At 38.8% G+C, this 24,947-nt stretch overlaps 1 protein-coding gene across 4 annotated transcripts in view; it reads right to left on the bottom strand.

Annotated features, from left to right (window-relative positions):
• trappc9 (trafficking protein particle complex subunit 9) overlaps positions 1-24,947 on the bottom strand; it is a 185,894-nt gene that overhangs the window by 27,111 nt on the left and 133,836 nt on the right. The gene's annotated exons all lie outside the window — the stretch shown is intronic.

A 24,947-nucleotide genomic window follows, 5' to 3' on the forward strand; every position in this document is an offset into this window, starting at 1 on the left:
CCATTTTCCTGTTATGATTCTATTGCAACAAGTACCAATATAGGAGAACTTTGCCTGCATGGGCCAAGGAAGACACAGCAAAACTCGATCATATATAATAATTAAGTAGTAAATACAAAGCATACAAATGCATATTTACATTGATGCAATTTTGATCTGCATCACTCAGTTAAAGTCACCAATCTGAGTCACTGCATCACTGCATAACTAAAATCTCAGAGATGCCTTAATCTCTTGTTAGTAGAGAATTTTATTTTGGCAGCAAAGTTTCCCTTTTTGTTGAAACACATGGCAACAGCATACATTCCTGTATTTGTGTAACTGGTTCTTAGCAATGCCCTCACTAATAACGAATGCATGAAAAATCTACTCCACAGCTAATAGCTTCTACTTGTAGATAATCAGTAGCGTGATAAATGTGATTGAGGTTGTGAATTTGTGCATTACAATCAGTGCTACAGAGGTGATTCACGTCTAAAAACTACCAGGACAAAGGTGAATAACTTCACCCTATAACATGATGTGGGAGGAAAACAAAAACAGAGAACTGTTGGTGGTAAAAAAACATTAATTATAGATCTAGAATCATCTGATATAATCAAACACAGTTCAGCTGATTTCCTCTTTCTGCATGTCAATCAAATAACCGGCAAGCGGGAGTCAACAGTCTTTATACTCGCCTTATATTTTGTTCCCATGTAATCGACTGCTGTGACTTCAGTGACGTGTGTGAGAAGTCTGACTGGTACGGGCCTGCATGGATGTTTCAGCCCGTGCAGCAGTACAACCAGGCATGCATACATACATATGTGACAGGAAGAAGACAATTCTCTCTGACAGCATGTCAGCCAAGTCTGCTGCGGGCTGACAGCAGAGCCTACATCTGTAGTAGTATGTGGTCTCGAGGATTTCCTAAGATGTTCTGTGTCTCTTTGTTGCCCTTAGCTAGGCTCAGCAAATTATCTGGAAAAATTTGGGTTTACTCAAAAGCAGATGCAAAGCCAGGAAGGAGACAACTATGTCCCTTCTAATACGAATAAAAAAAGGTGCAGGCACACAGGACAAGCAGGTCTTCTGAAGGTTACCTATACCTGCATTTTGACCAGAAGTACCAGGAACTTTTTTAAAGAAAAAAAGTTTCCTGCAGAGTGCTGTTTCCTGTGTTTCAACCAGGTCTGAAGACCAGAGAAGATTAGGCACATTAGCTTGCAGATAAAAATGAATAACTGACGGCTCTAACTCAGTGGTAATGCAGAAGACTATACAACAATGATAACACTATATACATTAAGCAACACTATAACAAGAGTAAACATGGAGGAGGTCTTCCTGTTAACAGAGATTTACTACTTTGCAAAAGGGTTTATTGAGTCAACGCAACAAAAAAGAGAAAAGCCCTAAAACATACTGAAGTTTGGATTCTGTCTTACTCCAGTACATTTTTAATGAAGAAATCAGTAAATGCAACCACAGGTTTTTAAAAATGAAATAAGGCTTGATGACGCAACAAATTAGGCATCTTGAGCAATGCTAGCCCCATTGTAAAGGTCCCTGTACTTTCAAAAATCATAACCATCTGAGCAGGGACTCTTTGGGGGGCAAAAGATATTTTCCCAGAACATCATCAGACCCTGAAATACCTGTGTCCCTCCAGAGGTTCCTAGTTCCTTGGAAACAAAGCTTAAGGGGATTTGTAAACCAACAGTGGACTGTTTTGCAGCATATGCTTTTCGTCATTGGTCAATTCAAATACGATTAGAGTTTAAAGTAATATACTTTGCCTTTGAGACCTCTGCCTGCCAGAATCAATGTTAAAATGAATAAATAAATACATAAAAGAGTAGGTTAGTGATATATGCCTGCATGAGAAAATAGAACAAATACAAAAACAATAGAAAAACTACACCACTAGAATAATATCAGCTATGCAGTGGAGGAACAGTTGGCCTTCAGTGCCTGCGTATATATGATGTGTGATGTCACTGCTTCAAACAATTGCAGCTCAAAGTTTTTGTGGAATAGGATTAAGTTTTCATCAGTAGAGTGATCGTACACGGAGGATGTGCTGTTCCTACCTTAACAACAAGGAGCAGAGTGTTGACTCCAGTGATTTTTCCGACCTGTGCCCAAGTCTCAATTTCATAAAGAAAAATACACTGTCAAATTAAAACGATTATCTACAGGATAGTTGTTTTTACTGCTTTAACACCCCCCCTCCAGACATATTTCAACATTCTAAATATCACAACAGCATCAACAACACAATATAAGCATAACATGATAATGTTTCATAAAACTTAGAGGAAAACACTGACTGGATTTAAACTACTAATCAATTCAAAACATTTAAAATACTGAAATATCATATGAAACAACTTTTACACATGTAATGACATATGATTTATTGTTGCTTGTCTATAGCTGAGGGCATTGATGCAAATCTATTTTACTGGAGGATAGTAGTGACTTAGTTAAAGTAAGAGAAGCTGTGGTCAATATTTTTGTATTAAATTGGTCAAATAATTCTGTAGATGAGAAATGTGAGAAAGTTTTAGTTTATTCTTCATCCTACCATAATTTTTCTTATCTTGAGCATCATTTTCAGATCTAAAATATTAGGGCAGCAAAAAAACTCAAATTTTAAAAGACAAAAAAAACTTTATAATTAAAAATAATTATAGCATAATAACATTATCTGCTTAAAAATTCAAATTAGCTTTGGTAGGTGATAAGGGTAGATTTCTTGAAATACCACCACACGTACACTCATCGCTTCGTGTGTATTAGTATGTCGCTATTTTGGTATTTCAACATGACAACATGACTCACTATTTGCGCCAAGATTCTTCTATCAGATTGGTGGATTCTGCAGAGATGAGAGCTGAAAATAAACACCATGGCAAAGCTAAGCACTTCGGTTTCCTGCTTCTTATTGAAGCGCGTTGGCAAAATAAACAATCTCCCATTTTCCAAAGTTGGCATATGAGTCATTTAGTAAAGAGACAGTTTGAGCGAAGATAAATAGACCCACTGGTGGACCTTATGCAAGTTATCGTTTTTGTAATTGCTGATGAATGATATCTAGGGCCGCTGTTCCAACACAGGTAGAGAGGCGGAGATGTGGAGAGAGACATGGGGAAGAACGCACCCACTACAATGAATGAGTGAGACAGAAACGAGATTAGGAGTAGCTCACTGAATAAATTAACAGATTAATGAAGTGAGAAAGAAGAACAGAAGGCCCGATGGTGCCAACGATGACAAGTTCTTCTTCTACTAAATAGAAAGTGTTGCTTCTAAGAATAGCTGCACTCGCCTCTGGTTATGGGCTACGATCACCATCATCATTAGCACCCTTGTAGTGTGATTCTCGGCATAGCACAAGTTGCAGTGTGACCGTGGGAGATGATGGTATGCTGCTAATTGGTCCTGTTCACAGGATTTTGAGATCCGTGAGGTGGTATTTCAGTGCAATAAAGGCTGCTGCGTTGTTCAGTGCCTGAAACCACCTGACAGTTACCATATCCATGTATCCCCTTTATACTTGGCATTTATAAGCATATGTAGTAGAGGGAGGACAAAAACCTGGGCTACAATTCAACAGGGTTAAAGGTCCAGTGTGTAAGATTTAGGTCAAAGGGATCTATTGGCAGAAACTTTATGTAGAATAATCCTTATGATGTTTTCACTAGTTTGTTTCATCTAAATTGTATGAATTGTAGTTTTCTTTACCTGAGAAAAGGCCCTTTATATTTAAATACTTTATATTTACATCTAGGGGGGTCCTCTCTATGGAGGCCGCCATGTTTATTACATTAATCCAGACTGGACAAACTATCTACCTTTAAGTGGATCAAAAGTTGAGAGGTAGTCAGAATTGCTACTGTGGTATGTTTGACACACTTTGGAGCAATAATTCAAATATACACTGTGGAATTTTATAAATGTTGTTAAATTTCAACTCACACTGTACAAGTCAAACATCATTTACATGCTTACATTGTACTGGCTTGACTATCAAGCCACAACCTGACTGCTTACACTGTACATACCCTTCTGAACAGGTTTGGCTATAGACAAAGAAGAAGAAAGTGTTGACTGTATGTGCCATTCTGTGTGCCAAAAATGAGAGGTGCTGATATGTCTATTTGATATGTTGGTTGAGATGGATATATTTAACGGGCAGGTGTCATAATGTCGCCACACCCTGTTTTGGCAAAGGTGCAGAAAAAAAAAAAAAAAAAGACATTGAGTTTGTGCAATCAACTCAATGATATGGTTCATCCGTCTGAGAGCCTGAAGATGGCCAACTCAAATATCTGACATGTCAGAAATTAATCCAATCATTCATTTGATGGCTTTTCTGGAGCATCTAATCCTCCACCCCTGTATAATGCTTGAGAAAAGATGACGGATCTGAAATCCAGTCTGATTCTAAAACGAGTGATGTATCTTAGGAATCAGCTCAAAAATAGAACTCAAATCATAAAGTGTTTACACAGATTAAAAAGAGAAAGATCAATGTGACTCTTATATCTTTGCTTTAAGGATTTACCCACAGCCAGGAGACAGTGAGTTTAGCTTTTTATAGGTTAGAACTGTCCTATGGCTGCGTTCACAACCACATTTATTCTGTACCGAATCAAATCTTACTTATTTTTATCAACGACAGTGATGGAATTTCTTTTCCAGGAGCAGGGCCTACTTGAAAGAGAAGGAGTATGATTCTGAGGGTGATCATTACAAAGTCTGAACATGAATGGAGAAATTATGCTCTCAATTGGAAGGCCACGCTCTTCTGTAAAGACAAGAAGGAAACTCTACAGGAAGTGAATTTACAATGCAAGCAGAATCTGCTTGGGCATTGGAAATAGTTGAAATTAAATTATATTTAGAATATTTTATCACAGGAATTGCAATCAAATACAGACATATTGTACTTGTGCATATAATACAGCAAAACCCAAGGGTATCTCACATCACTCCGACATGGGGAAGTGATGATGTTTCTCCTGCTGTGTCATCAACACAGAAGCTGATGGTGATGCTGTGGTTCATCTGATCGCAGCCCACTAATCGTCATGCACACATTACTCATAGCAATTAGCAGTTGGCGAGGCCAGGGCACAACTTGAAAATGTGTGCCAGATTTTGTGCGTGCCAATAACACACAATACATCAGATATCAGACACAGTTGCTTCACCATTTATTCACTTTCTTTGTCATGTTCCTATTATTATGACCTTTGCTGGTTGTAATAATAAGTAGTGTGGACTATTCTCAGTGATAGTCCACCTTCACTGAGCCTCTTAAATGTCGTGCAGTTTATCATTGCAGCGGCTGGTATCTTTAAAAAAGCTACTTTAAGTTGTCTTACAAGAATTATATGTGTACAGCTCCGCAATGGTCCTACTCATGTCAGAACGCCACTATCCTCAAACTACTCACACGGTGCCACTGACCATTTTCATCTCTCATCTCTTTTCAGAGTCTCCCAGCTAAGACTGATCCGTGTGCCATGTCGCCTGTATCCTTACATAAAGTATGTCTACTGTATCCTGCATTCGGCTGCTAACAGGGGTTTTCCAGCATACAGGATGTGAAGGCAGCTGCTAGGAGTGACTATTTTAAGATTGTCAAAGGCAAAACTGTCAATAACTGCAACAGTGAAAGCAAACCAGGATGGCCCCAGGGTAAAAGGACAGCATAGCATGATGATTCATTATCTAATTAGTGTTGGCCATTAAATGCAGTTCACATTGCTGACAAGGTGTGGTTAATATTTCAAGTTATGAGGGAAAATTGGCCAAGGGCACCTCACTACTGGATTGCTGGCATATGCTAATTATTCATGGTGTGTCACATCTACATGGCGTTGTTGTTTTAGTGCCATGTGGGACATTTAACTGGTAGATGGGCTGCATTTGTCTATTTATCTAGTCTTAACAACCACTCAAAGCACTTTACATTAAAATTGACAATCACCCAATTATACAGTGCTTCTATTGGCAGCCCTATTCAATCACACATCATTCACACAAGGAACTGAAGTAAGGCTTCAGTGTCTTGCCCATGGAGACTCTGGTTTTCTGATAACACTTTGGTATTCTGGTCACTCAACATCCTGAGCTAACAAACATATGAAACTAAAATAGTCTTGGTGAAGATACTTTATGTGCTCAACAGAGTGCCAAACAATCCCACATGGGATTGTCTAGTTCTTGTCTAATTCGAGTAGATATATAGAAGATAAAAGCCTGTGGTCTGATTACCTGATTGATTATACATAAAACAGGTAGCGAAAGTGAAAAAGAAGTTCCTGAATCTACCCCTTAATCTGCAGCTGCTTTATCCCTCTGCTAACTTTGATGGAAATTGGTTTAGTAGTTTTTGTGAACCCCTGTTCACAAATGAACAAACAACTAGCCCAAAAAACTAATCTATCATTGAAAAACATAACACACTTGGCATAGGTATTTAAAAAAGGTTCTTGTCCCTTTTACTGCAGTCTGCCTCTCAGTTATTAATGGTGTAGCAGTCTGTTAAGTATGAATAATACACTTGTATCCCATTACTCGAGGATCTGCAGTTTTAGTCTTTGTCCTGAAAGACAAATTTTAGAATGAAGTCCAGTGTGATATCAGCGTAAACTACAGAATGATGACGACGCGCTTTGTTGCAGGGTCTTTGGAATTAGATGGTATAGTTTTTTCCTACATGTGCGTCAGTGTTAAACATCTGTATAAGGTGTCCAAGTTGTTAACATTTAACATGTTAATAGCTAACAGACAATACTACTGTGTGCACATCTGCTTTGGACCTGGTATATGTTTAAATTATGGTCCTATTAAATTACATTAAGGTTGACTAGATCACAGTTGAGGTGACAACTTTACCTCATTTTGAGGTGTTGGTCTGTGCACTGCGTTTCAGAAACTTTCTATCTGGTTCAAATAAATCCTGCAATCATGTTCTCGCTGTTGTCCCCTGGCCTCCCTGCAGACCCCCTGATTGCCCTCACGGTACAATAGTGCTGGCGGATGTTGCACTGCATCACTTTGCCCACTTTCCCCCAATCCAAGTGGGACTTAAAAACGGACAAGCAACTCATAAATATGCAGACATACACTTAAATATTTAAAGTGGTATCACTCTCAAAAAACAGATGCATCCTGGCACCTATTTCTGGCTATAGAGAGAGAAGAAGAACCACCACAACAGACAATTCAGGTCATGAAAAGCAAGGAAGCATCATAAATCTGGAATTGATTGATTCCCTTCCATTAATTTCAAAATAAAACTGTACAAAATGGTGATACACATTTTTTGTGTGAAATGAAAATTCATGCTTGTGGAAATTAACATTAACCTGTAGGCGCGTTATGCTAACACAACGGAAAATGTCTTTCCATCGCTTTTATCTGACACTGACCGATCAATACAGGGCAAAATGTGAGTAACCTGCTGGGCCACCCACCTGAGCCTGTAATGCAGCAAAACCCATTATTTAAAACTTTCTGCAAAAGATAAATAATGTATTTTTCAAATGAATTATTCATATCTACACAGTGATATCCATCCATCCTTCCTTTGTCTATAGTTTTGAGGGTCTTGGGGGGGGGGGCGGGAGCCGATCCCAGCTGACATTGGGCGAGAGACGGTGTACATCCTGCACAGGTCGCCAGTGTATTGCAGGGTCAACATACAGAGACAAACAACCATTCACACTCAAAATCAGAATTGAGAGTCTCTAATTAGCCCTCATGTCTTTGGACTGTGGGAGGAAGCTGGAGTATCAACATAAAACCCACAAAGACACAAAGAACATGCAAACCGCACACACAAAGGCCCCAGCCAAGCCGGGATTTAAATGGGGAACCTTCCTGTGTTTGTATGTCTTTTACAAAGGAAAATGGAAATTAAAAAAACATTAATTATATTTTTGTTAATTAAGTGTTACATGAACCCTGCTGGGACAAACTTTAGTGGAAGGAAGGATGTATGTAGCGGTCAACAAGTGTCAAATGACCAATGTGTGCACCTTCAGCTGCCTGCCAGCTCTAAACATAAGCTCACTGTCATGTTGGATCAAAACACAACACAAAAAACATAACACAAAACACAACTCAAATTGAAGAAAAAAACATGCAGTGCATTTAGAATATGGCAACAGTCCAAATGGTGAGATTAGTGTCTGATTCTTTCGAGCATCTCTCTGCCCAACAGCTTCCAAGTTCGAAGGCTTTCTCTTTTTAGTGATTAACTTTCTCTACAGCTGCCAGGTGCATGTTCCATCTGCAGTCTCTAATTTGAGTAACATACATTGTCAGAGTGGGAATACATACTGTAGACCACATTAATCAGGCTACTTTGATTAAATCCTTCACAGTGGGAGCTGTCATCAACCAGCCACACAAACCTGCAGCAACAAAGGAAGAGATATAGTCGTAAGTTTGCACTTAGGAAAAGCTGCGATGGATTTTTCATTTTCAAACTAGTAGCATTTCAAAGTGACGAGCGGCAATTCTGTCTACTAAAAGTTATACATACTTTTACTTAAAATGTTTTTAAGGAGACATGTTTGTGACCAGACACATTTTTACTAAAGCTATAAGGATACGTTGTTTAAGGGATGGTTCACAGAAAAATGAAAATTCACTCATTATCTACTCACCACTATGCCGGTGGAGGGGTGGGTGTCGATTAAAAATGTTACGAAGTTTGAAAAAATGAATGACCAGTTACTTCAAACTTTTTACCCATGAGACTTCAAAAGTGTTTTGTGGACTCAAACTCTTCACCCTCCCATCCATCGGCATAGTGGTGGATCGAGTAGATAATGAGTCAATTTTCATTTTCGTGTGAACTATCCCTTTAATTTGTCTATTTGTCACAATTACATTGGCAGGGCATAGTGATATTGATACCAGACTCAAGCAGGTTGGGCCAGTTCTTCAAATTTTGCAAAAGTCAGGTTCAGGTTCAGTCATGTTGGCTGGACAATGTATTAATTGTTTACACAGCACGCAATGTATTAATGTGTAATAAGCGCCTAACTGTTTTAGATGGATCAGTTGGAGCTAATTAAAAATACTTTATAAACGATTCGATAACATGCAACAATATATCATATCTTTTATGATAGGCAGATTTTTTGTTTGTTGTATGTTAATACTGAATACACAAAGTTGCAAGCAACAAAAGCCTACAATTTAATGCAGTTGACTGAAAAGTAAAGGTGTACTAAAGTATAAGATAGAAATACTCCAGAAAAGTAAGATACTTGCCAAAAAATACCAATAGTTACCTTATTTAGGTCAAACAAATAACTAAAAGTCTTAATTGATCACACTTGCTTTTCCTCCGTTTCTGAATGCTGATCAGGGTTGAGTTGCATAATTGCTTTCCAAAAACAAATTGGAGGGGCAATATCAAATCTCGTCAAAGATAATTACAAGAATAGATATCCTCACAGGAATTTGCAAGTAAGTATGGGCAGGCTCTCCAATACAAATTGAGCCCTTCTCATGCAACCATTTTCCTTGGAATATAACACCTGGGGTTGGCAAGCTGCCTCTCAATGTGATGTTTAAAGAAGAAAACTGTATTTCTGGCAGGCAGCTGTGAGTCACTTTTCAGTGTTGAGCATTCGTGCTGCACTCGTTACTTCTTGATTACATCACTGCAGCATTTGCTGGTGAAAGGGTTTTTTCTTTTCTTTCCAAACCTGTGGAATAGCTTCAGGTTATAGGCTGATCACATTCAACAGCCAGGCAGGAGGAGGTGGTGGGGTCATAGTCGGATAATATGTAGGGCTGCATTGTTAGATTCAAGGTAGAATTCAGATTAGTATTTACAGTCATTCTCAGGGCAAGTGTTCTACACTGTGAGTTCAGTGCCCCATTTAAAAAGCAGGGGTATGTTTTTCTTTACAGCCTTTTCAGTTATTCAGTCAAGTGTTTACATACAGTATTAGGTATGTGACTATACTGACTATATATTGTATCTCATTTGTTACATCATAGTTTGCCATTATAATTATTTTGCCATTCCTGACTTCTAGAGATAAATATATAACTTTTGGTTTTGACAATGTAAAGCGTGTGGGAGTGTGTGCACTGTGGCAGAAAACTCTTCTAGTGGAACCATCAGCACATATGGTGATCAACTGTGTCAGGAAATATCTGTGTTGTTAAAAGTGCAAAAAAATCAATTTTGAAAAGACGTGCGATTTTTCAAACTAATTTGAACCAAGTGCCCAGACAATGGGAGCTAAAACTTGGCTCGTTCAGCTCAGAGGTCCTGACTCCAGAGAACAGGGTTGGTTTTTGGAACAGCAGCGTTCTTGCTGATATCAGCAGCTCAGCTCTACACTTCAACCCATCTGTACCTGACTGCGGTGACAAAATATCAGCTCAAATGTCCACAAACAAAATGGACTTGACAGGGAGTGTACTAAAATATACTCTTGATATCAAATCTGTAATGTATTGTGTATTTAAAATCAAGCAAAAATGAATATGGATCACTTTGCCTCTGTTTACTTTCATTTATATTTATTTTTATTGATATATAGTGGTATATCTTTACATATGGTCAACCAACCAGTCCAGAAATTAAAATATTGTTAAACTGAGCAACAAATCACATATTAACAATGTATTTAGCCTTATCTGATATTATATTTCAACTGGAACTAAAACATAATTTTATCAAATATCAAATGTAAAATCAACTGATCAACCTGTGCTGAGTTGGCAAGAGGCTTGCTGAGATAAGATCCCAGGATGATGGCACAAATTGACTGGCAAATACTATCATCTAGCAATTGGCATCATTTGGTTCAACAAAATCAAAATGCCTAAAGGCCTTTTACAGGAATTTAGAAATTGGTTTCGACATATGTTCCATCTTTCCTGTAGCAATGGGTTATGGTTAGGCAGGGCCCCACAGTGCGACCCTTTTGGTTCCTCATCTTCTCCACTCTGCAGAGTTTACACTCACACACACAGACCCGGGGGTCGGCTCTGCCCCCACTCACTCACTCACTGACACACAGACAGTGAAGCGAGATGAGTGAGGTGGTGAACGTGCTGGTAAATGTCGAGCAGTGGCGACAAAAAGTGTGAATGCATCGTTGGATCCCCAATATAAAACGATAAGCACCACTGTTTCAGGTCCAGAGCAGAAGCAGCGTGTGGTTTGTACCTTGTCAGAGTTTTACAGTACTGAAGTTTACTTTGGGTTTGTTTGAATCACTCAATTTCATGAGACACATGTTTCAACACATTGAAAATGTGATGAAACACACACACACACACACACACACACACACACACACAGAGAGAGAAAATCCTAGTTCAACTGGTTCATCAGTAAAAGAAAACTTGATCCAGGAATTTTTTTAAAAGAGCCCTTCTGAAACCAACAGCTCTTCCCACAGTGCATCACTGCCAGCCCTTGCTGAGGGGAGTCTCAGGAGATAGCTTTTTGTACATCCTTACATCAGACTCTAGTTTAGAAAACTGGAAAAGTGAGGATACAAGACGGCTCATGGCTCAGCCCAAGTTCTTCTGCCTCTGTGGCACCATAATTACTTTTAGCATCTGCCACGACTTGAATTAGAAGTAAGACTTAAAGCACATAACTGAAACCTTTCCCTCTTGCTCACCTTCACGCTTCCTTTCTCTGTCTCCCCTCTTGCTCAAGATGACTCAGTAAGCACAATCTTCCCAAAATCTCATTAAGGCCCCAACACAACCACTGAGTGCTGTTGCATTATTCATGTGTTTTTCCCATGCACTCTCCTAAAAAATGGGTGAACAAATCCATCTGATGTTTAAGATACACAGCAAGAAAATCAGCTAGGTTACATCGAAGCATATGTTCAAACTAACAACGCTGTAGCTGGGCTCCTAGGAACACGTGACAACTCATCCATGACCAGTGACCTGTAAGTAACTGAAGCAGCATAAAGTCACACAGACATATAATTCATATAAAAAATAAATAAGATTCCCTAATAAGACAAAATGCAGCATTAGATTTAGTGGGTTATATTTAAATCACTTGGAGACCATCACTTTCATACCACATGAGTCATCACGGGACTGGGATATTTCAGTGGGACTCATTAGCTTAGAAGCATTAGCATTTTATTTATGCATGGCATGCTAATTCACTGTATGTGTTCTTAACACTCCCTACAGAGATATTCACTATATCCATCAAGGCAGATAAACGGATCTGCATCATTTTTCAACTGATGTTAGAGGAGCTGTCAAAAGTTATGGAGATCTTGTCTGCAAGAGTTTTTAGGATTCAAGCGTGTACCTGCCTGTCTGTCTCATGTCAGATTGTTATAATGTAACTCCAGAGGTTGGCCAAAACAGCTGGTTAATATTTTAGCGACAACTACAGTACATTGAGCTGGTAGAAGGGTTATTTCTACTTTAACATGTTAGGGATTTATTAATGATCACAAAGTTCTTCATTTCATTCTTTTGGTTTTTCAGAGGGGTGAATATCTCTTAAAGATAAGTCTCAGGGTTTTTGACAACCAATTAAAACCACAATTTCATAGAGATACCTACTACATGCCCAAAATTAAAAGGGTAAAAGAGTCCCAAGTAAAAGAGTTCTTGCTGATGATTTGTATTGGTCACTCGTAATTGATCAGAATTGTTGATTGCTGTTTTCTGCATCACATGAATAACTTTAATACATTTCCTTGGCTGTGAACATGATTTTTGCAGGAGATTTTTCAGGTAGATTTTCATCGACAATGGTGACAAAGAAAAGAACTCCCATGATCCAGCCCTACTTCATGACATCGTCAAACTAGGTATTTTCTTATTGTTGGGATTTGAGAGACCCCTGGCAGCCAAAGTTCCATTTTGTATGTTTAGGTTCACACTTACTCAAACGACATTCATCATTTATACCATCACTCTGGTCTCATTATTATCCTAGGACAATAAAAGTGAATGGTGCAAAACAGCTATTAAACAACAATAACACTCCCTACATTTGGCCAAATTTTGAAAACTTGTTTTTGTCTCCCTGTCCATATTTTAGAGAAAAACGACTAGAACAGTTTCACAAAGGGGATGATTCACTCGGTCTGTGTCTGCAAGATGAATACAATTCTGTTACCCTGCAGGTTTGTGCTGTTAAAAAATTAGCCATAACAACATTTCAGCTTTCCTGTTTATGCTCCTAGTTTCAGGATTTTGTATGGCCGCTTAAATCACTGATTATTCAGCAATCTTAAAAATAGAGTGCAACACCTTGGAACCTGTCTAGCTACACCAATGAAAAATAATGAGACTTTCTTGACTCAATCTTGTTTAAAAATATGCTCCTGCTCCTATCCACCTTGACAACTGAAAGTCCTGGATAGATACTGTATGTCACCTGCTTGAAAGGGTAGCCTGGGTGTAATGTATAGAATTATATCCTATTTTGATCTCAGCATTTAACATTGTTCAGACAGAGGCAGCAGCACCTCTGGTACAATTCTGATCCAACATATGTTTCTACTTGTTTCTACACAGTCACGCAGCATCTCATTGTCGTCCTTCCTTGGGACTTTTTTTGTGACACAAGTGAAGAGTATGGGAAATAGCAAACTTCTTCCCACTGCTCCATTTTTATGGAATCCAGGGACTCTTGTATGAGGTTGCAGTATCATTTCATGACTCCATTTTCACCTTCATATGAGACATACGCTGTAGGCAAGCCCTGAGGAAGGCAGGAGATTCCACAGCTGTTGCTGTTAAAATATGCAAATTGGTAAAATATGGTCCGGACTAAATATAACCCATCATTAAACTTTTAGTAATGCATTAAACAGAAGTATAATGCTATAATGACCCCACTGAGTCACAACCCCAGGATGATTTAACAAACCAGGGAGTGTGATGGCTGAGGGTGTCGAGAAAGAGAAATGTGTGAGAAATAATACATGCATCAGCACTGATGTTACAGCGGGTTGTTGTATGGCTTATGGTGGAGCTGTGGCTCTTGTTAATTTATCTAAATAAAGTATCATGGCAGGGTGCTGTGAGTGCACCACATCTGAGTGAGGAGGACAGGTGAAACGTGGGCTCAGCTTGCACAGAGTGTGGCACTGCTGAGTCACCCAACATAGATGTACCATCGCGTGGCATGTTTCCACAGATTCTGTCTTCTAAGTACCGTAAGGACAAGTGCCTCTCATCACTGTGTGCAATCAGAGCAGAGGCTAACTCAAACTGGCAGATGGGTAGAGGGCATCCAGTAAACAGCCATACAGGTCAGGGTGACATTAATGTGTCTTTTACTGGCCAGTTCGCAGAGAGGGGAGTCCTCGTGCATGCATTCGAAGCAGAGCCAATATTACAGCATAATCCAAAGTTTATAAAATGTTCATCTTATGTGTTTATTATTACCATTGACCTTTCATTTTTGATTCCTTGTTTTCATTTTTCCACATATCTTATGAAACATGGTAGTATTATTTTATATTTCCTGTTGTATTAACATTAATTAGATTAAACCAAATACATTTTCAAATTGTTATTGGCTGGAGTTGTAGGTACAATCAGTGACGTTCATGCACACTAGCAGCCTGCAGGGCTTTGATGGGTTCAGTTGGCAGAGCTGAAGATGTTCAGCATGCGATCAGCGTCACGTTTAGGCTGACCTCAGACCAGTGAGACACAGCAGATCAGGGCATCCTACAGTCTGCTGAGCACCGATCAGCCAACTAGCCATGATGCCGAAACACAGTATGTCAGAGAGGGGCCCTCTCTTATTACAGACCATAATTCAGAGCATATAGATCAGTTACTGATACAGGGTGTTACCATTGATACTGATACTGAAAGATACCAGCCACTGCTGACTGTACACAAGTTGCCACTAAGAATTAAAAAACAAATCCAATGCATATGCTCTCACTTACGATCAAATATTCAGTCCGTCTTAGAAATCCAGCTGGATAATTTAAAGTATCTCAAGCAAAATCTGTTAGCTTGTCACCTACAGCAGTGTAACAAACAGCCCTGTGACAGTGTAAAGTCACCAAGACTCCAGAGGCCAATATTTTTCCAGAGACACACTCCCCGCTAAAACTTTCTGATGTTAGCACGTCTAGATAGAGTATCTTGTGCTGAATCAGTTTAGTTGACAAGCAAACAACTAACCAGCAAATCAAATGGAAACACAAGGGTGACTAACATGGATGGACCAACTGTTGATGACACTCCGTTCCCTCAATGACTTCCCATCCACTGAAGCCAAATGGTAGTCCATGATCCATCCACCTCCCACATTTAGGAATGTATAGGAATCTGTCCCAGATGTTCTGATTTTACTCCATTATATCAGCCTGCCCCCGCTGATTAAAAAAAACTGCACATACCTTTGAAACACACTACTATTATTACTTTTATATGACTACTATTAATAATTAAAAAAGTGACAAATAACAAAATTCACATTCCTATGCGAGCAGTGTCGCTTAAACACATACATTACATTCGGGTTTAAAGGCTGTAATGGCCCAATATTTAGAACACAATGATAATGACGATGATATATATGATTCCTATGTGATGGAATCTGTGGATCTGTGTGTTTCTCCACCTGTTATGCGACTTTGTGTCCTGCTCATGCCAGACTGTCTGAATCATCGCTCGGGCAAGAAGGCAGAACTAAGGCCCTTCTGCTTTCATTTATAATTCAGCCCAGTGCCACATACCATTTGTCTCCAGCAGAATTACAATTTCATATCTCCTGTTTCTGGGGAATTGCTTTTTGAGAAAGAGAAGGGGGGAGCACACCGAGCCAGGGTTTCAGGTGTTCTTTTATAAGAGCTCTTTAGGGAATAAAAGAGCATCATGTTAGGAAATTTATCAGCAAAAAAAAAGAATACAGTGTGAAAGCAGTGAGAGATTTTTTTGTCACATAGGGCTCCTGAGGGTTGCATGCAGCCATCAATAAGAAAAAAACAATACATCTACTTTGGTGAATCTCACTTCTTTGTATCTATTCAACTGTAACAAATATTTACCCTTTTCATATAGAAAATGTATTTTATATGCTTAACTAACTACACTAGTGTATGACTGTACTGGTTTAATTGGAATTGTGCATTATGGGTAACAGTTATTAGTATCAGGCACTTCCATTACAAACAGTCACAATTTAATTTATGAACATCTGCTCATTGTTTCAGAACCAAAATAATCTAACTACTGAGAGTGAAAACCCATTCTTGGCCTTGAAACTTGAAAAGTGTTTTCCATTTCATGTACAGACAGTCTCTTTGAGCCTCTTTGCATGTTTCGAGGGATTCAAAGTCCTGTCCTCATGAAATTTGAAAGAAACTTAACTTAACTAGGCTCATCCAATCCATAATTTGCACAAAGGTCCAATAACAAAGCACTGTACGAGCTCAGACAGAGGAGACTTTCCCTCGTAATCAGTCCCTTTTCAAGTTCCTCCATTGTGACTGTAAAGTTAAGTCTGGGACTCATACATTACAACAATAGACCCAGTTTCTTCCATGAAAAACTCCTTCAAAGCTCCTTGCCGTACAGTATGTGACTCAATTTCTGCAACAGAATGCCACCACATTTACATATCAAATTAGGACAAGAAGTGTGTCCGACAAACTGAAGGCAAATCAGTATCACATACTGTAAAAGTCCAGTGAACTAAGATGATCTCGAAAATCACAGACCAAAGAAGTTCTTGAAGTAATTTTAGGCAAAGCAAGAAATAAAAGCTGTATTAAAGTCTGTATTTAGCAGTGCAAACTGATATGTAGCCACTCAAAACATGTATTGGTATAGTTAGATATTTATTAATTAATAAGCAACAAAGTGAATTACAGGACATTAGGTCTGTTAAACAACAGGACTGTGTGGATTTGGTCAGAGTCAAATGATGACAATACTCCAGCAAACAATGGGTAAAAACAAACTGAACAAAAAATGTTTCTGTAATTAAGATGTATCACTAATATTAATAATTTAATAAAGACAATTTCACTTTAATGGCTTTTAAAATACATCTTCCTGGCATCCATCAAAAAGCAAATTTAGTTTGCAATAAAAATTCTACTTTATGAAAAGAGATGTATTGCAAATCAGGTCTTTGTTACTTATCTAGAGTGCATAATCAAGTCTCCATACCTCCACACAAAGGGTAATGGTTAGTCCTTCTCTCTCGTGAATATACAAATGGACGCACTGCCTCGGATTATAAGGTAGAGTTAAACAACAACACATATATTTGAAACAAAATAAACACAGGAACCAACATAACTGGAGTAAATTCATCATTAATACCTCAACGTCAATGTATGTATGCCAGAGAAAGAATAAAGATGGAGATATATAGTTTACAGTCCACAAACATCCAGTAATGTCCAGTGAGCTGTGACACTGACAGTGTGTGTCTGCATGTGTGTGTGTGTGTGTCTGTGTGTAAAATTGTCTCATCGGCTGCTCAGAGGTTCATGGCAGCCCGGCTGAGACTCATTGGTCAACTTGTCATCACTGGTTCTGACTCACCGCTTAACCTTTGTGAGCAGACGCCATTATTTAGTACAACAGTGGCCCCACTGGGAGAGAGAAATGGATAAATGGATGGGGCTGCAGCTGGCAGACTTTCCACACACGCACATGAACACACACACACACACACACACTACAGTACATACAACACACTTACAGTATCTACTGCACTCAGCTACTCAATTTAGACAGAGTAGAAATTGATTTGTGCAAAGTTAGAGAGTAGTTGAGTGTGCAGAGTAAAGCTACCTCAGCAAGGCTATTAATCCAAAATAGTTCAAAGTTAAGTAAGGATTGTGTAAAGGCAGATTTCGAAAACATAACCTAAATTATGATCCAGGGATTATGAGATTATTATGAAGGTCTTTGCTACATCCAAATTTTGCAGTAACAGCTGTTTACTTACAAGTCTAGAAGAAAATTCTGCATAAAACGTGTGTTGCTTTAATTTCTATCACTTCTTTGTTTTTACTGAACTTAATATATCTGAGGAACCTGAAACTTGAAATTCCCTCATCCTTGCCTTTTAACATCATGCCTTTGTAATTCCTGCATTACATTACCTGAATGCTATCTTGGTAAACTGCCAACAGCAATGTTAATATTAGCTAGCTATGTTCTTACAACGTAACCACTTAAACGCCAAGCAAACCATGAAGATGACTTCTACGAGTTCCATTTGAAGGCAGCACATAGCCTCTTACTCTGCTTCTCATAAGACCTTAGCATGATCATTATGGGTTAGGTGCCACCATGGCTAAATACTCACTGATTGAAATGGAAAAGGACACAAACAATCATCTCTTTGATCACTGCTATCAATGAATTTAGTTTTGCTGAATTACAGGAAGCTGCATTTTACAATGTGCCAAAAAATAAGTAATGGGGAGCACTGTGGTCATTTTCTTTTCTCTGCGCTAGAAGTCGTAGCAGAGAAGAATGCAATGCAGCTGATATAGGTATTACAGAACTCTTTGGGGTGTGAGTTAATGTGTTAGATATTTTTTTTTGAATTGGGAGAGTCGCCAGAAGGCCCAGAAGGATATTGCAGCAAAGCTGGCAGTGTTGCTGAATAACTTTGCCAAAATTCTAAAGCAGTGAAAGTGATACTGTGTGATTCAGCAGAACAAGCAGAACCAACTATCTAAGCTTCATAACATTAAAAGATCAGCCACCTGTCGCAACTGGTTGTTGCTTCCACATGTGATCGCTGCGTCTGAGAAAAAGACTGTGGTATTATGCTTGCAGACAAAGCATAGATTGAAAATAGACCAGCAAGTGGGATCCCTGGAGCTAATTACTAGCTGCACCACGATTGTCTTTGAATACCAGTTGGGCAGAACAATGGCAGGTCCAGACAAAAGAGAAGAACAAAAGGCCAGCCCTGTTTAATAAAAGAGGGCATTAAGTGCATTCACCACTAAGAGCATATGTTTGTGTGGTAAAACTATCCCTAAGGTCACTGATTGAGTTATGAAATTCTAAATTGTACTAAAAGCCTCGGACTATTACACCCATCGTCAATGTATCAAAATGCTCAATTCTCCACATTTAATCTGAATCGATAGTTATGCAAGATTGTCATTCATATCTTGAATAAAATATATAATAAAATATGATAATATATATATATATATATTGTGATTGACCTTCAAATGTTCAGTGGTCTTTTTGACAATATAAACTAGTATGTTTGCTGCCTCTTGTCACCATCACTTTCCATACTGCATGTTTGTGACCCACTATTGTGCCGGCATCGCAAGAAAATCTGCACAAAGATGTCAATAAACTGCGCCATTCAGATCGAACACAACTCTGTAATGAGGCAGAAAGAGGATAGAAGCTCCCATGTGTGACTATTACAAACCATAGATATGAGTCCTGTCGAATGATTCATCCTGGCCTATAAACCAATTATTTAGTCTGGAACTGTCCAGAAACATAACTTTAATGACCCCATCCAGTCAGTGCTGCTTCACATTAAGGGTAAGCCAATAAAATGGATCAGTGGAAACTGTTTTGGGTTAGGAGAAGAGAGGACAGATGGTTTCTCATCAAATCATGGACCATATACTGTACATCTTAACATGCACTGTGAGTGATCAGAACCACGTGCGCACAGTCATCTCCTACACATAACACGTGACGCGCACAGTCAGGACATCAGGGTTAAAGGGGAAAGGAACGATCCAGATTCATGATCTGACATCATCGATTAAAAAATATATACATGTGGTTATCAGTTTTTGTGAGCGACAGAGACAAGCAGACACACATGCACACAGGCTGCAGACAGGAGAGAAGAACTTCCTGCAGATTATCACACAACGCTGAGTTCTTTTTGTACTTTACTGTTGCAGAAGAAGGGATGCCCCGTTTTTCCAGGAACACTAATATATATTCAGCAGGTTTTTAGAAAGATCAGCTCTAAGGGTGAGTGATTAGAAAAGAGCCGAGGAGCAGAGTCTCCTGTTGGCCAGTGGAGTAATGTGCCTTGATGCTGCTATTTTATAAATTACAGCAAACTTGTTATAACAGTAACAGTCTAAAATACTTTTTTAAAAGCACAAATCAGGAGGCTAGTGAAGATGCACATGTCTAGTTGTCACACAGTGATAAAAATAAATAAATCATGTATAGAAATAAAATTATTTGATGCAGTGATAATCCTTTTAACATTGAATTGTCCCCATCGGAATCGGAATTGAATCGAATCATGAGGTGCCTAGAGATTCCCACCCCTAGAAATTAGACACTCTGACACATGAAAGTCAACAGTATATTAACGAATGCTCACCAATATTCGTTGCAAAATCGAGGCTTTTCATGAGCTGATGCTCTCTTGGATGAATCTGTTCTTAAAAGCTGATGATTCCATCAAACTTTTAAATTACCAGCTGGATGTTCTGCCTTGGTTAGGTATTTTAAATGGACTCTGTTAAATACAAAGTTAAGGTGTTTCACAGTGTCAGTTTAGCTGCTTCCTACTGAGACTTTTAGACTTTATTAATATTCTATCGCAAACCCAGTGACGTTCCCTTGCTGACAGCTATAACAGCTTCTTATGACTGACTACAAAAGCAATAACTGATGAAAGCAGTTGGTTATGTGGAAAGGTAACATTCATGAAAACTGTTCAGACTGATTAATTACATTGTCTACCAGCACCATCTCAATTGATCTCTTGTTTGGCAGATTTTACACCAGTCCTAGTTATCATTAATTATCTGACCCCAGCCATTACTAAAACCACCATGAGAGGCAAAGAAGCCAGCTTTTAAACTGTGTAAAATTACTTTCTCTGTGTGTGTGTATGAACAAAAGAGAGACAAAGAAGAAGAGGGAAAAAGATAATGTGTCAATGTGACAATGTATTCTTGTCAAGTGTTTCCCAAAATACACCTATGTGCTTTTCAGGCACACCAGGATGCTGCAGCGATGCTTAGTGGCCCTCGAAGTCTCCCCATATTTCCTGTCACAAATTATTTTTACAGCAAACTGTGTGCACGCACTCCTCTGGAAAGTACACTTCGTATTTCAGGGCAGAGGGGAACGTCTGGGTGACAGGGCACGCTAGGTGGATCTCTGTAGGTGTCCTGCTGCGGCGATGGCCAGTATATGTCAGGGCCAGAAACCTGTCAGAAGTGTGAGCAACATGCTAAAAAGTGTCAGTTTCCCACAGGGTTGACACACACCTGTCAGCAGGCTGCTGTTCCTGTGAATCCATAGCTGGCCAACATCTGATGGACCGAAGTCAAACATGATGGATCACCTGCTACTTCCTCTTAACAGCCTCACAGAAGAAGATGAATGGCATGTCAGCAAGGGGTAGAGATGGGCAGCAACTGGACTTGAGAAGCACTCAGGAATGACAGGCAAAGCAAATCTAAGTAATAATGCAACATATCTGCGGATGAATTTGCAATCATCAACAAACACAGCACATGAATAATGAGTTCCTTATGGGCCAATCATAAACAACTGTGGCTTCCTCCTCAAGCAGAGCAAAGCAAATTAGAGGTTGTTGCAACACCGACTTGGGTGGAATATTGAATACTGAATATTCAGTATTCAATATTTGCTTCCTTCTTGATGTCATTCACATAAACAAGGAAACAACTTACTGTAACCAACAGTGTAAATACTTTGGAATATAAGAGCGGCTCCATTCATGTGGGGAAACATGTGATTATGAGTCTGTGGCACCAGAGCATCAATGAGGAGGATCAATAGTGACAGATGAGCTCAGTGGAGTGACTTCTGCCTCTGAGAGGCAATGTCATGTCCAACCATCGTCAAAAAGACTGACAGGCTGTACAGATGTCAGAGTATTATGACTCCAACCCAGGGCAAATGCTTGTGGGCTGTCCCCCACTCTAAATGGCAAATCCTGTGTCCAACATGATGACCATGTCACATTAAAAAAAAGCCACGGTTCAGGTGTGTCCCTGTCACCATTGCTATATAAAGCTGCTGCCAGATGGGAAATGTAGAAGTATTGTACCAGAAAACGTTCATTATTGCGAGCATGATTGGCTGATAAGACGTCCCATGAGAAGAGATGCATAATTATAGACATAGGGGTCCATATGCACGTTGATCATCACAAAATGTTACTGATTTACATGTTGATTGTTCAAAATACTGTGAAAACTTCAAGAAGATGTATACATGACTACATAATGTGACTACAATCAGAATCCCCCCCTTGTCTTAATTTCATAATTGCTCATTTTAAGTATGACCTCAATCAGGTTGAGGTAATGGCAGTGTCTTATTTCCTTAATCTAGTTAATATCTGAATATTGCTGTCTCTCTATGTGCAATCACTGCTCAACATTTGATTTGACTACAGCCCACTTGTGTCCACTGCCTTTTCATAAAAATTAAATATTAAAGAAAGACAGTCCTAGTCTGTCAGATGTTTATGAAGAATAGCCGCAGTAGTCATGATGGCAAACTTCAAATATCTTGTACTGCTAGATTTGGAAATACATTTTTAAATGAATGGATGGATGATTTTGTTAAGTAACTCTATTTCTTTGCTAGAACGTGTTTTTAATTGCTAATAATTTAAACATTAAGTACACAGTTGAGCAGTGCATAATTTGCACGGTTGAGTTATTCTGTATAACACTAGAATATATGGTTGACATGGAATTAATTCAATGGCAGTAATTACAATAGAGATATTCTTATAACTTATAATTTCAATCATTATCTGTATCAATGCCTATTTGGTTCAAAAGAAAAGAGAAGGTGGGGACAGATTTAGGGGTTGGGTGAAGGGAGGTTTTTTACAGTTTGAGTAAGGTCGACACAATGACCCTGGTAGGCTGATGCAATCAGTAATAATTTCTAAAATTCAATTCATCATCAGTCACTTTTAAACACAAAGTGTCAAAAATTAAAAAGTTAAGTAAAAATTGGATTGTAAACCATTAGTTGGTGAAAACAAGCAGTTTCAGACCTTCAACTTGGGCTTTTCTGATATTTTAAATGATTAAGAAAGTAAATTGAAACTTTTATCAGTAATACCAGCTCATTACACTGAGTTAACCTCTCCTTCTCAGTCTATTGCCATCAGCTTTTTCTCCAAATGGCATTGTGTTCAAAAACAGTTTGTGCTACGTGTAATGTTTAATGGTAAAACCATCATGTTTTGTGTTCAGGGGACACCTTTGTTAAATGTAGGTGCAACAGAAACTCCAAATGAAATCCCTGATAATAAATCTATAACCAAATTATACTGCACATAGTCTGTTTCAAGTGATTGGTAGATTCTCAAGCCTTTTTACACACCTTAGATATAATAAAATAATCAAATCCAAATTGTCATGATTCTGTTTTGATGGATCAAAGCTAAGTAGACCTCTGGAAGTAAGTTAAACAAAACGGTCACTACTGATCTATTTGCACTGCTCAGCATTGATAGCGCAGAGCCACATGTAACACCACAGCAATGCTCATTTCCAGCAGGGGAAACAGCTGTGTCACAGTATTCCCTCCTTTAATAGCACATGAAAGAGTGTGACCGGGCGTTCAACACATTCTCACAATGAAACCAGAGGCTGGACTTGGTTGCATTTAGAAATGTCAGGTAATCTGTCTTTCAGAGAGGAAAAGGCAGCCGTTGGGGATACTCTTGTTTCCTCTAAAGAAATCAATGGAGGAGGTGGTTTTATTTGATAGAAAACAGGGAAGGAGAAACAGGTTTGAGCTGAAAATACATTTAGGTGTAGAAATAGCAGGGAAAAATAGATTGGTTCTAAGAATGAACAAGGTAGCTAAATGGATAGTTAGATGTACAGTAAAATGCACCGAAAAGACAAAATAAAACGTGGCAAATTAAGAAGATGAAGAGTTCTAAACATGTCTAGTTGAAATTAGCTGTTTGCTTGGTCTGTGGTAATGCTGGCTGCAGCTTTCTTTCTAAAACTGTAAAAGTGAACTAAGATCAACCGGATTCAGATTTTTCCAAAATTTTACAGCCAATGCTTTTCATAAAAGGAAACAGAATTTACTTTATTACTTGTAACATGTGTAGCTACAATTTCAACTAACGTACTGAACTGGTGTTATTTTTCCATATATTCCATGTGAGCAGTTTCACAGGTCTGTTAAGCAACCAAGACAATCTTCAGACCGAAGTTCACAACTTTTCTAAATAAGAGTTGCACAATTCTGCTTAGTGTAAAGCATTGCAGCAACAAAACAAATGTTGTGCTTTTACTTTGACAACCAATCGCCAAAGAGGAAGTGTGACCATTACAGAGATCTGCCCCCATCGCGATTAAGTCCGTCTGTGTCTGACTGTTACAGAGTGCTGGTCATACCATAATCAGCAATGTGAAGTCATTAAACACAACAGTTCACAAGATCCAGATTGCAGTATGTTAAATGTGAAGGGTAGCATCAGACCCTAAATAGGAGCGTACAGTAAAATGAGTCAGTATGCTCAAATTTGACTGGAAAAACTAGACCAAAGACTTTCTTTGCACAATTTAACTGGAACAAAAATATAATCTGCGAATCTCTCCATAATGTAATTTGAAAACTATAATTTGATCGTTTACTCCTACACTTCAACTCGACTTCCTTTTCTTTCCTCTCCTCTTCTTCCTATCCTACCAGTCTCAATAAACGGGCGACTGTGTGGTGTGGCAGGCCGGGGGAGATTTATTTCCTCTGCTTACCCAAACTGATGGACTGACAGCCCGGATTGTTCTGTATCCATGATAAATGCCCCATAAACAGATGCTCCAAGCCCATTAAATGTGCTAACTCTAGATCCACACAGTGCCAGGGAGGGAAAGGAAGGCTAGGTAATCATAGAGTGAGCCACTGTACTCGTTGCTCTCATTTACACAATAAAGCTG

The sequence above is a fragment of the Paralichthys olivaceus genome, chromosome 20 (genome assembly GCF_024713975.1).
Source record: "Paralichthys olivaceus isolate ysfri-2021 chromosome 20, ASM2471397v2, whole genome shotgun sequence".
NCBI classification, from domain to species: Eukaryota; Metazoa; Chordata; class Actinopteri; order Pleuronectiformes; family Paralichthyidae; genus Paralichthys; species Paralichthys olivaceus.